At 45.6% G+C, this 11,478-nt stretch overlaps 1 long non-coding RNA gene across 1 annotated transcript; it reads left to right on the plus strand.

Moving 5' to 3' along the window:
* Positions 1-277: 277 nt before the first annotated feature.
* Positions 278-3,649, plus strand: LOC123350805. The gene is made up of 3 exons (XR_006573837.1): positions 278-337; positions 458-523; positions 3,114-3,649. It is a non-coding gene; the product is annotated as an uncharacterized LOC123350805 (long non-coding RNA).
* Positions 3,650-11,478: the final 7,829 nt, after the last annotated feature.

The following is an 11,478-nucleotide window of genomic DNA, read 5'->3' on the forward strand; positions in this document are numbered from 1 at the left end:
GTTCATTCCTGCTGCATCTCCCTTTCTCTCAGATGAGGAACTCCACTAGACATTATGGAGGAAGTATTTAAAACCAACTATCAAAAGCCTTGGGATTGGCCATACCTCAGGGGGAAAAGTGCTTTCCCACCTCTTACTCCTGCCTGGTTTGCATTAAGAATATTTCCCTGCTCTCACATTTCCATGTGGCAGGTAGATTGAGCAGGTGCATTATATACACACCTCCTTTGTGGGTTTCTTCCCTCTCTGTCTGCAGGTGTGAATATACCCCATGCCCCAAAGGAAGGAGTAACCTTTGAATGAGCTGCTATCTGGGGTGCCGTGCCCCAGTCTAAGGGTACGTCTATACTACCCGCCAGACCGGTAGGTAGTGTTTGATGTATTGGGGATCGATTTATCGCATCTCGTCTGGACGCGATCAGTCGATCTGCTAATCGATGTCCATACTCCACCTCAGCAGGAGGAGTAAACGCAGTCTACAGGGGAGCCGTGGCAGTCGACTCGCCGCCATGAGGACGGCCAGGTAAGTCGAACTCAGATACTTCGACTTCAGCTACGTGCGTATCTTAGTTTGACACACACACACACACACCTTGCAAGTGCAGCCCAGGCCTAAGTGTGTGCTTAGGAGAGCAATTGCCCTTTACTGGGCTGAGCTTGCAATATATTTGTTTGTATGTTTATTTGATTGCTCTAATTTAGGGACATTAATCTGGGGGAGAAAGAGGCAGCAGCATGCACGGAGCTGGCCCCTAATCAAGTTATACTCGCCCGAAGGTCTCTAAGAAACCATAAACATGTAATGATCAACAGCTCCAGACTCAGCCCTGATTACCTCACCCATGCAATAAGCCTAACTGGGAACTGCCCGATAATGGACCAGTCTAAAGCTGTGCCTTCATATGGCTTGTGTCTGATACTCGGGGCTTGCTCGCCCTCCTAAAAACTGTAGCACCAAGCAGCCAGGTTTGCATTTGTTTTTACCTTGCTAACCTCTGCAGCAAAACACATGCTTCACTGAATCTTCAGACCATGAAAGCTCCCAGAATTGCAGCCACATCCCTCCTTCGATGGAGGGTAAGGAGTGCAAGAAATAATGAATTTTACTGCTTTCGGGGAAATCACTTGTTTTGCTGGCCCCTGAAAGGTACGAGCTGGCGATAGTGTGTTTATGCATATGGGGCAGCTCAGATATCTCTCCTCTGGCTAGTTTGCAAAGCTCTCAGATTGTCAGGAGCTTGTCATGGTGGATTTCCGTGCCGGGATTCCTTCTGCCCTGCACTCCATGCTGCTCGTTGGGATCCACTCAGCAGAATCTGGCCCACACTCTAGTTCTGATATGGTGGAAAATAATGTGGTAATTGGACCTATCCTAATTGTGAGCTCAATTAGGAAAAGTGAGTGAAAGTTGATTAATTGTCACAAGGATCTGTTATATGTTATTGTTTAGGAAAAGATGTGAGAAGGAGATGGAAGGACTGAATTAATTTAAACAAAAAGGGTTTTACTGATACCGCTCCAGTGCCTGCATTACTATTGTGATTGGTAAACAAGAGGAGGAGAGGACCAATGAATTAACTAAAATTGGTGTGTTGGAAATAAAGCCTATGGCTGGACATCATAATGAGGAGATGGGCTATTTCCCACCCCCCCACACACCCCCACACCCACTCCCTGTGTCGTTCTTAAAAGGAAAAGAATTTTTGGGGAAATTGGCAGAAGAAACAGCTGTCTGCCAACAACCACTGCAGTGAGTTTTGTCCTCATGGGGCTGCTACCCCCACCATTTCCTGGAACCCCGGGCCTTCTACATCCTAATCCTGATCAGGAAATGCAAACAGAACATCTTGAAAGAATATTTTTACTGGAAAGGAACTGATTTTTGATAGGACCATTCCTGTTTCTTAAAACCTTGCAATGCCACGCCTTTACGTTTTCTGCTCTGTAACCACTCAAAGGTCTATGGAGCCACCTGGAACCAGTGGACTTTGTATGTGTGTTTGGAGAAATGTGATCCATATCCAAATCTATCCCATTTCAGTTTGAGGTAGTCCATGGACTCCATAAATGATGAAATCACCTGTCCCAAGTATGGTTGGGGCTTGAATTTTTTCCCAGAAATGTGCCGGGGTGGGGAGGAGGAAGGCTGGGGAGTTCTGCATCTGCATGCAGTTGTAACGGGGTAAGCCATGTGGAAGCTAACGCAGCATCCTGTTGATTCCCTCATGAATTTTGACCCAACCCTGGGTGCTGATAGGTGCACACTTTTGCTGAAGCATGAACTCCAGAGAGGTAATCAGTCACATTGCAGGGAAGGGCATATTTCCAGAGACACCTCAGTAGCCGACCATCCCACTCCACTCAGAGATGTGCTGTTCAGTCTCTAGAGGTTCGAATACTTTGGTTGCATACATAGCTGGTTTCCCACCAGCAGCTTAGAATTACATCTCTTTGACAACTGGGCACCACAAGAACAATTATATCCTCTCAAATGCGAGAGGCCTGAAAGGATAGAAAAAGCCTTTTGTAGCAAGGACACTGCCCGCTCCCTCCCTATCCCAACCCGAGTAGTTATGCAAACCAAAAGCAGCTTCAAAATTTTAACTCACCATCGTCTCTGCGCTTCTGTAACTGCAATTATTCAGGCTGTGTCCAGGGAGAGTCCGTTGACCAAAGCTGCCCACTCACAATATATTGCAATTCAGTTTTGAAATGTAACATTTTCAAAGTACATAAAAGGTTGTTACAAGGAGGAGGGAGAAAAAATATTCTGCTTAACCTCTGAGGATATGACAAAAAGCAATGGGTTTAAATTGCAGCAAGGGAGGTTTAAGCTGGACATTAGGGTAACTGTCAGAGTTTGTTAAGCACTGAAATAAATTGCCTAGGGAGGTTATGGAATCTCCATCATTGGATATTTTTAAGAGCAGGTTGGACAAACACCTGTCAGGAATGGTCTAGATAATACTTAGTCCTGCCACGAGTGCAGGGGGTGGGACTAGATGACCTCTCGAGGTCCCTTCCAGTCCTATGATTTTATGTCCTTGAAATTCCACATTAATTATTTATGAGCTATTTGAGACAATAACCTTCTGCATCCTGCCCTATTGCAGGCCTCCCGACCTCTACTGGCTGCTGGACCTCCACAGCTCAACCCTAGTGCAGTACAAGTTTGGCCCAATGGACCTTCATGGGCTGTTCCAAGAGGAGGCATTTCTGTGATGAGCTGAGGGCTAAGGTTATGGAGAAGGCCAACGAGCAGGTCCAGCACTAGAAACACAGGACAGGGTGTCAGCGTGGGAGCAGGCACTTGCTACGCAGCTCCTGGAACAGGAATGCAGCTAAGGGAGGAGGACAAAGCTCAGCAGAGAGAACTGTTTGAGCATCTCACCTCAGTCATGGCTGCAAGAGTAGCAGCTACTGCTGCCTCTCCCACCACCATGGCCCAATTTCCCTGTGACATACCTTCAGCCCAGAAACCGCTTGGCAAACTTTATGGCTGAGTGGCCCATGCAATCAGGCCCCATGGATGTCTGGGCAGGGCAACTTAGCCCCATGCAATCCTCCGTCTTGATGCCCTCTCCTATGGATGCCTCCACTGCCCTCTCCAGGTGCCAAGTGCATGGAAAACTGTGAAGGGGAAAGGAGAATGCGGGGTCTGGGGAAGTGCAGCGGTAGGAGGGTTTCTGTCTTGTTTGGACTTGATGCACTTTTGTTTGTTCGTTTTGGAACGGTTCTGTTGTAACTGGTGTTTGGGTGTTATAATGGCAGCTGTCCTGCTTGGCAGTGGGTGACAGTTGTACTGTTTTAACACATTTACAAATAAAGCTTTTTGCATCATTAAGAAAGTTAATTGCTACCACTGCATCTCATCATACAATCACCATTTGAAATAAGAAAGCGAAACCCATGATCCGGAACAATTAGGAGTTAATCAGCAAACAGTATGCCTCTGTGTGGTTAGGTACAGCAATCCACACTTCAGTCACACACCCTTATATGAATCCATACTGTGAATTGTTCCCCACGCCACCCCATTTCATAAGTTGGCGTGTCATTCATAAGTACAGTGACTAAAGTGAAATCCCTGCAAGTTGCATGGGCCCTTTTTAAAGACACCATAATAGAAGCCCAACTTCAATGTATACCCCAAATTAAGAAAAACAGTAAAAGAACTAAAAAAGAGCCACCGTGGCTTAACAACCATGTAAAAGAAGCAGTGAGAGATAAAAAGACTTCCTTTAAAAAGTGGAAGTCAAATCCTAGTGAGGCAAATAGAAAGGAGCACAAACACTGCCAACTTAAGTGCAAGAGTGTAATAAGAAAAGCCAAAGAGGAGTTTGAAGAACGGCTAGCCAAAAACTCCAAAGATAATAACAAAATGTTTTTAAGTACATCAGAAGCAGGAAGCCTGCTAAACAACCAGTGGGGCCCCTTGATGATCAAAATACAAAAGGAGCGCTTAAATACGATAAAGTCATTGCAGAGAAACTAAAGGGATTCTTTGCTTCAGTCTTCACGGCTGAGGATGTTAGGGAGATTCCCAAACCTGAGCTGGCTTTTGTAGGTGACAAATCTGAGGAACTGTCACAGATTGAAGTGTCACTAGAGGAGGTTTTGGAATTAATTGATAAACTCAACATTAACAAGTCACCGGGACCAGATGGCATTCACCCAAGAGTTCTGAAAGAACTCAAATGTGAAGTTGCGGAACTATTAACTAAGGTTTGTAACCTATCCTTTAAATCGGCTTCGGTACCCAATGACTGGAAGTTAGCTAATGTAACGCCAATATTTAAAAAGGGCTCTAGAGGTGATCCCGGCAATTACAGACCGGTAAGTCTAACGTCGGTACCGGGCAAATTAGTTGAAACAATAGGAAAGAATAAAATTGTCAGACACATAGAAAAACAAATTATTGAGCAGTAGTCAACATGGTTTCTGTAAAGGGAAATCGTGTCTTACTAATCTATTAGAGTTCTTTGAAGGGGTCAACAAACATGTGGACAAGGGGGATCTGGTGGACATAGTGTACTTGGATTTCCAGAAAGCCTTTGACAAGGTCCCTCACCAAAGGCTCTTACGTAAATTAAGCTGTCATGGGATAAAGGGGAAGGTCCTTTCATGGACTGAGAACTGGTTAAAGGACAGGGAACAAAGGGTTGGAATTAATGGTAAATTCTCAGAATGGAGAGGGGTAACTAGTGGTGTTCCCCAAGGGTCAGTCCTCGGACCAATCCTATTCAATTTATTCATAAATGATCTGGAGAAAGGGGTAAACAGTGAGGTGGCCAAGTTTGCAGATGATACTAAACTTCTCAAGATAGTTAAGACCAAAGCAGATTGTGAAGAACTTCAAAAAGATCTCACAAAACTAAGTGATTGGGCAACAAAATGGCAAATGAAATTTAATGTGGATAAATGTAAAGTAATGCACATTGGAAAAAATAACCCCAACTATACATACAACATGATGGGGGCTAATTTAGCTACAACGAGTCAGGAAAAAGATCTTGGCGTCATCGTGGATAGTTCTCTGAAGATGTCCACGCAGTGTGCAGAGGTGGTCAAAAAAGCAAACAGGATGTTAGGAATCATTAAAAAGGGGATAGAGAATAAGACTGAGAATATATTATTGCCCTTATATAAATCCATGGTACGCCCACATCTCGAATAGTGTGTACAGATGTGGTCTCCTCACCTCAAAAAATATATTCTAGCACTAGAAAAGGTTCCGAAAAGGGCAACTAAAATGATTAGGGGTTTAGAGAGGGTCCCATACGAGGAAAGATTAAAGAGGCTAGGACTCTTCAGCTTGGAAAAGAGAAGACTAAGGGGCGACATGATAGAGGTATATAAAATCATGAGTGATGTTGAGAAAGTGGATAAGGAAAAGTTATTTACTTATTCCCATAATACAAGAACTAGGGGTCACCAAATGAAATTAATAGGCAGCAGGTTTAAAACAAATAAAAGGAAGTTCTTCTTCACGCAGCGCACAGTCAACTTGTGGAACTCCTTACCTGAGGAGGTTGTGAAGGCTAGGACTATAAAAATGTTTAAAAGGGGACTGGATAAATTCATGGTGGCTAAGTCCATAAATGGCTATTAGCCAGAATGGGTAAGAATGGTGTCCCTAGCCTCTGTTTGTCAGAGGATGGAGATGGATGGCAGGAGAGAGATCACTTGATCATTGCCTGTTAGGTTCACTCCCTCTGGGGCACCTGGCATTGGCCACTGTCGGTAGACAGATACTGGGCTAGATGGACCTTTGGTCTGACCCAGTACGGCCTTTCTTTTGTTCTTATGTTCTTATGTACATTGCACAGCAATCAAGCCCCCACCTCTCCCCAAGCACTGAACCCCCACAATCAAATAGCCCTCACCCACAAGCACATTCATAAAGGTACTGTACTCCCTCATGCAAGTCCAGAATGAGGGAGCACAAAACATCCCTGACTTCTGTTGCCTGGGCGGAGCCAGCTCCAGGCATGGTGGGTGTCCTTTCAGGCTCAGCATACCAATTCAGCAGCCCCTCACTTTCATAGGCCCATTCAGGGAGGAAATGGCTCACCTCTGGCTTCACACAGATTGTGAGGAGTATGGCAAGCCACAGAGATGTGGACAGCACTGATGACACTGGCATCCAAACTGGTCTGTAGACATCGCCAGCAGTATTTCAATCTCTCAAAAGGATATTCAACTACCATTCTACACCCACTGAGAGTGTAATTTAACCTTCTTTTTCTATGGCTCTGAAACCCAGGTATGGTTTCATAAGCCAAGGCAAAAGGGGGCATATGGGGTCCCCCAGAACAATGGTGGGGACAGTAACTCCATTTATAACAATGCTATTTGATGGAAATAGAGTCCCAGCTTGTTCATGAATGTAGACTCCTGAGTGGCAACAAACCTTGGCATCATGAACTTTCCCAGTGCATCCCATGTTGACGTTCATAAATTTACCTCTGTGGTCTGTGAAGGCCTGCATACCAATGGAGTAGTACCTTTGAAGTTTATGTACTCATGTGCTCCTTTGGGGAGGACAAACTGTGGGGACATGAGTCCCATCGATGGCCCCAGCACAGTTAGGAAACCCCATTCTCTCAAAGCCAGAAGTTACATTGGGAATCTCTTTAATGTCCACCACCGTGGAGAAAACCACATATCTGATTGCCTCAGAAACCTCCACCACCACTTTACCCACCGTCTACTTTTCAACCCCAAACGGGTTGGCAACGGACCTATCGCAGTCCGGGGTAGCCAGCTTCCAGATGGATATAGCAACCCACTTCTGGACTGTCTTTATGCTGGAGGGTGGAGGCAACCTGCTCACAGAGCTCCAGGAATGTAGCTTTTTTCATGCAAATGTTCTGGACCTAATGCTGCTCGTCCCAGGTCTGCGTGACGATGAGGTCCCACCAGTTTGTGCTTGTGGCGTGCACCAGAAGTGCTGCTCAATGCAGGGGGTATCAGTGACTCTGCAGAGTGTACTGAGCAGCATCAGCCAGCGGGAGTTTGCCATGCCTAGGTACTCCTCCTCCACCTCCTCCTGCGTGATCCTAAGCTCTGTCAGGTGCCTTTGGTGGATCAGAAAATGGCACCAAAATGTCCACCAGCATCCCACGGAAACTCTGACCCAGGAATGAAAGCATGAGCCAGGAAACATCTCACAAATGGGTTTCCTCCTTGTTGCTTGGCAGGCTGTGTTGGTGGCTGCTCAAACTTCCTGTACTGTGCAGGGTGGGCAGTAAAGTTTTCCCCATGATGCATCACAGTCAGAAGGCTAGAGTAGCCACATTTTGGGAGGGCACTAGGGAGGCTGGGATATGGTTGGTGTGAATTGGTTCATTGTGCAGCAGTGTAGATGACTGAGCCTCAGCTTACAAAATTCTTCATGTAGAGTTAAGAATCAGTGTAAATGCTCAAGCCCGGCGTTCTCTGACATGGGTCAGCTGACTTGAGTCCCACTAACTCTGGGCTTACATTGCCATGTAGACAGATCCAGAGTCTTCACCGACTCACACACTTCCTCCTTCCTTCTTTCATCATCATCTGCCCATGAGGGCTGTTCCTTCAGCCTCCCTCTGGAGGGAATGTTTATGTGAAGACATGTGGTTTGCATTGTGCTTTGAAGATGGTCCGGGTGGGGTTCCTTCTCCTTGGGTCAGAGAATCTCACCCAAACTGGCATCCCCAGCCTTCCCAAGCAGCACAGCTATCAGTCGGTTGTGAGTAGGGAGGTGGTCAGATTCAGAGGTGATGTATATGGTGGTGTAAATTGACCCTCCTTAGGCCTGGTTTACGCTGGGGGGGATTGATCTAAGATACGCAACTTCAGCTACGAGAATAGCGTAGCTGAAGTCGACGTATTTAGATCGACTTAGAATCACTTACTTTGCATCCTCGTGGCGCGGGATTGACGGCTGCCGCTCCCCCGTCGACTTTGTTTCCGCCTCTCGCCAAGCTGGAGTTCAGCAGCCGATGGGAGAGCAATCGGGGATCAATTTATCATGTCTACACTACAGGTGATAACGATCCCTGATAGATAGATAGCTACCTGCCGATCCAGCGGGTAGTGTAGACGTACCTTTACACTCAGACCTACTACATCTGCTCTGCTGATGCACCAGGGAATTTAAGTGGGTGTAATGTAGACACTGGGGGGTTGCTGAGAGGGGAATACAGGTGCAGCTGCCCTGAACTGTGACAGAATGTATGCAAACCCTAGCCAAGCTCTCAATGTGTATGTTACACCGACTAGCAAGGTAATGCTGGTTCCAGGACACACATGTGTGTAACTGACAGCCCATGCCACTTCAGTTTGTGTCTTCAGAGCTCTGAAAAAGTTTGGGTTCCTCTTTCAAGTGTCTTTATCTGTCTTGTCCTAGGTTCCACTGTGGCCTCTATCCATCCCCACAGATCTCAGAGCTAGCACTCCTGCAGTGACATCACACTCAACTGCCTGTGACATCACAGCGAAGTGATGATAACAGGGAACTGGGCCAATGGGAGCAGCAGGGTGATCAGGGAGGAGGCACCAACATCTTGGTGACTCAGCAAAAAGGGAGAAAGAAATGCACAAACAACACGCACTGCTTCAGTGGGAGTCTGATAAAATATTAAATATTGTAATGTTTGCCAGGTTGTGACAAGGGCTTTTAACAGTGCTAAGCAGACAAGCACAAATGAGCAACTTTACTTAGCACTTTCGACTATGGCATCTTATACTCTCTCCGCATTAAGCAGCCTGCCTTAGTAGTTGTTTAAGAAGGATTAGTTTAATTAAAGGGAAATTGCAGATTACTTCCAATATCCTGGCTAAATATTTACTAAGCAAGAAACATATAATTAAAGGAAGAAAACCGCTTGTGTTAAAGAGCGCTGGCTGGGAAATGAGTTCTCCATCTTGTGAAATTTTTTATTTAAAAAATGTTCTTGTCCTGAATCAGAACAAAAAGTCAAAATCTTTAATTCCTCATGAACCTAAAATCCAGGTTTTTCTGTTTGTTTTTTGTTTGTTAGTGTTGTTTTGTTTTTGTGTCTTTGCGTTCAGAACATTTCATTTTGATAATTTTGAAATGTTTCATTTTGATTTTCACCATTTTCAATGTTTTCATTTTTTAAAAATCTAATTAGCTTAAATTTCTAAACAAAAAGTCATTTCAAACTGAGAAACTGGATTTTTTCATTTTGAAAAAGTCAAAACACCAATTGACTATACCTGATCTAAACCAGCCAAGAAAGATGGCTATCCAACACCCTTTTGAAAACCTCCAGTGAAGGAGCTTCCATGGCTTCTCTAGCAGTCTGTTCCATTGCCCTGCTGTTCTTACAAGTAGGGATTTTTTCCTAAAATTTAATCTAAATCTACTGTACTGAACCCCCTGCTTCTGGTCCTGCCCTCTGTGGCAAGAGCGAACAACTTTTCTCCATCTTTTTTTATGGCAGCCTTTCAAGGATTTGTAGGTCACTGTCATATTCCCCTCTCAATCGTCTCTTTTCAAAACTAAATATACCCAGTTCCTACAGCCTTTGTTCACACAGCTTGCATTCCATCCCTTTGAACATCTTTGTCACTCACCTCTGGATTCTTTCCAGTTTCTCTACATCCTTTCTAGACATGGGTGACCAAAATTGGACACAATACTCCAGCTGAGGCCTAACCAGCACCGAGCAGAGTGGTACTATCACCTCCTGTGACTTGCCTGCTATTCCTCTCTTGATGCAACCCAATATTTCATTTGCTTTTTTCGCAATAGCATCACATTACTGACTCATGTCGAGGCTGTGATCCATCACAACTCCCAGATCCTTCTCAGCAGTGCTGCTACCAAGCTAGTTATCCCACATTCTGTATTTGTGCATTTGGTTTTTCTTCCCTAAGTATAGCACCTTACATTTGTCTTTGTTGAATTTCATTTCATTCAGTTCTCCAATTTATCGAGATCACTCTGTATTTGAGCTCTACCCTCCAAAGTGTTGGCAACTCCCCGTAGCTTTGTGTCATCTGCAAATCTGATCCGTATGCTCTCTAGTCCTACATCTAGGTCATTAATAAAGATGTTAAACAACAATGGAACCAGAATAGATCCCTGTGGAACCCCACTTGAGACCTCCCTCCAATCTGACATCATTCCATTAATAGTTACTCTTTGTTTAACCAATTATGTATTGTGACAAAGTTCCTCCTCTACCTTGGTGGGTCCTGCGCTTATTGGTGGATTTGCTCGCCTCACAGATTCACCCTGCGGGTCAGGAAACAGCCCAGAGACCTTCCCCTCTGGTAGAAGCCACAGTCCAGGTCAGTTCCTCCTGTGTTTGATCAGGAGTTGGAAGGTTTGGGGGGACCCGGGGCCCACCCTCTACTCTGGGTTCCAGCCCAGGGTCCTGTGGACTGCAGCTGTCTAGAGTGCCTCCTGGAACAGCTGCGCAACAGCTACAACTCCCTGGGCTACTTCCCCACGGCCTCCTCCCAACTCCTTCTTTGTCCTCACCACTGGACCTTCCTCCTGATGTCTGATAATGCTTGTACTTCTCAGTCCTCCAGCAGGATGCCTACTCACTCTCAGCTTCTTGCACGCCTCTTGCTCCCAGTTCCTCGCACGCACTTCCTCTCCTCTGGCTCCCTGGCTCCCTCTGGCCTGACTGGAGTGAGCCCTTTTATAGCATCAGAGGGGCCTTAATTAGAGTCAGGTGCTTAACTGCCTCACCTGACTCTTAGCAGGTTAATTGGAGTCAGGTGATCTCATTAGCCTGGAGCAGCCCCTGCTCTGGTCACTCAGGGAACAGAAAACTGCTTATCCAGTGGCCAGGATATCTGCCTTCTACTACTCTGCTGTTCCCACCTGGCCTGTGTCTATCACAGTATCTACTTAATGGTAGTTCCACCAAGCCCATATTTCTCCAGTTTACTTATCAGAATGTCATGTGGGAATGTGACAAAAGCCTTGTTGAAGTCCAGGTATATTATGTCCAC

This window comes from Mauremys mutica, chromosome 16 (assembly GCF_020497125.1).
Source record: "Mauremys mutica isolate MM-2020 ecotype Southern chromosome 16, ASM2049712v1, whole genome shotgun sequence".
NCBI classification, from domain to species: Eukaryota; Metazoa; Chordata; order Testudines; family Geoemydidae; genus Mauremys; species Mauremys mutica.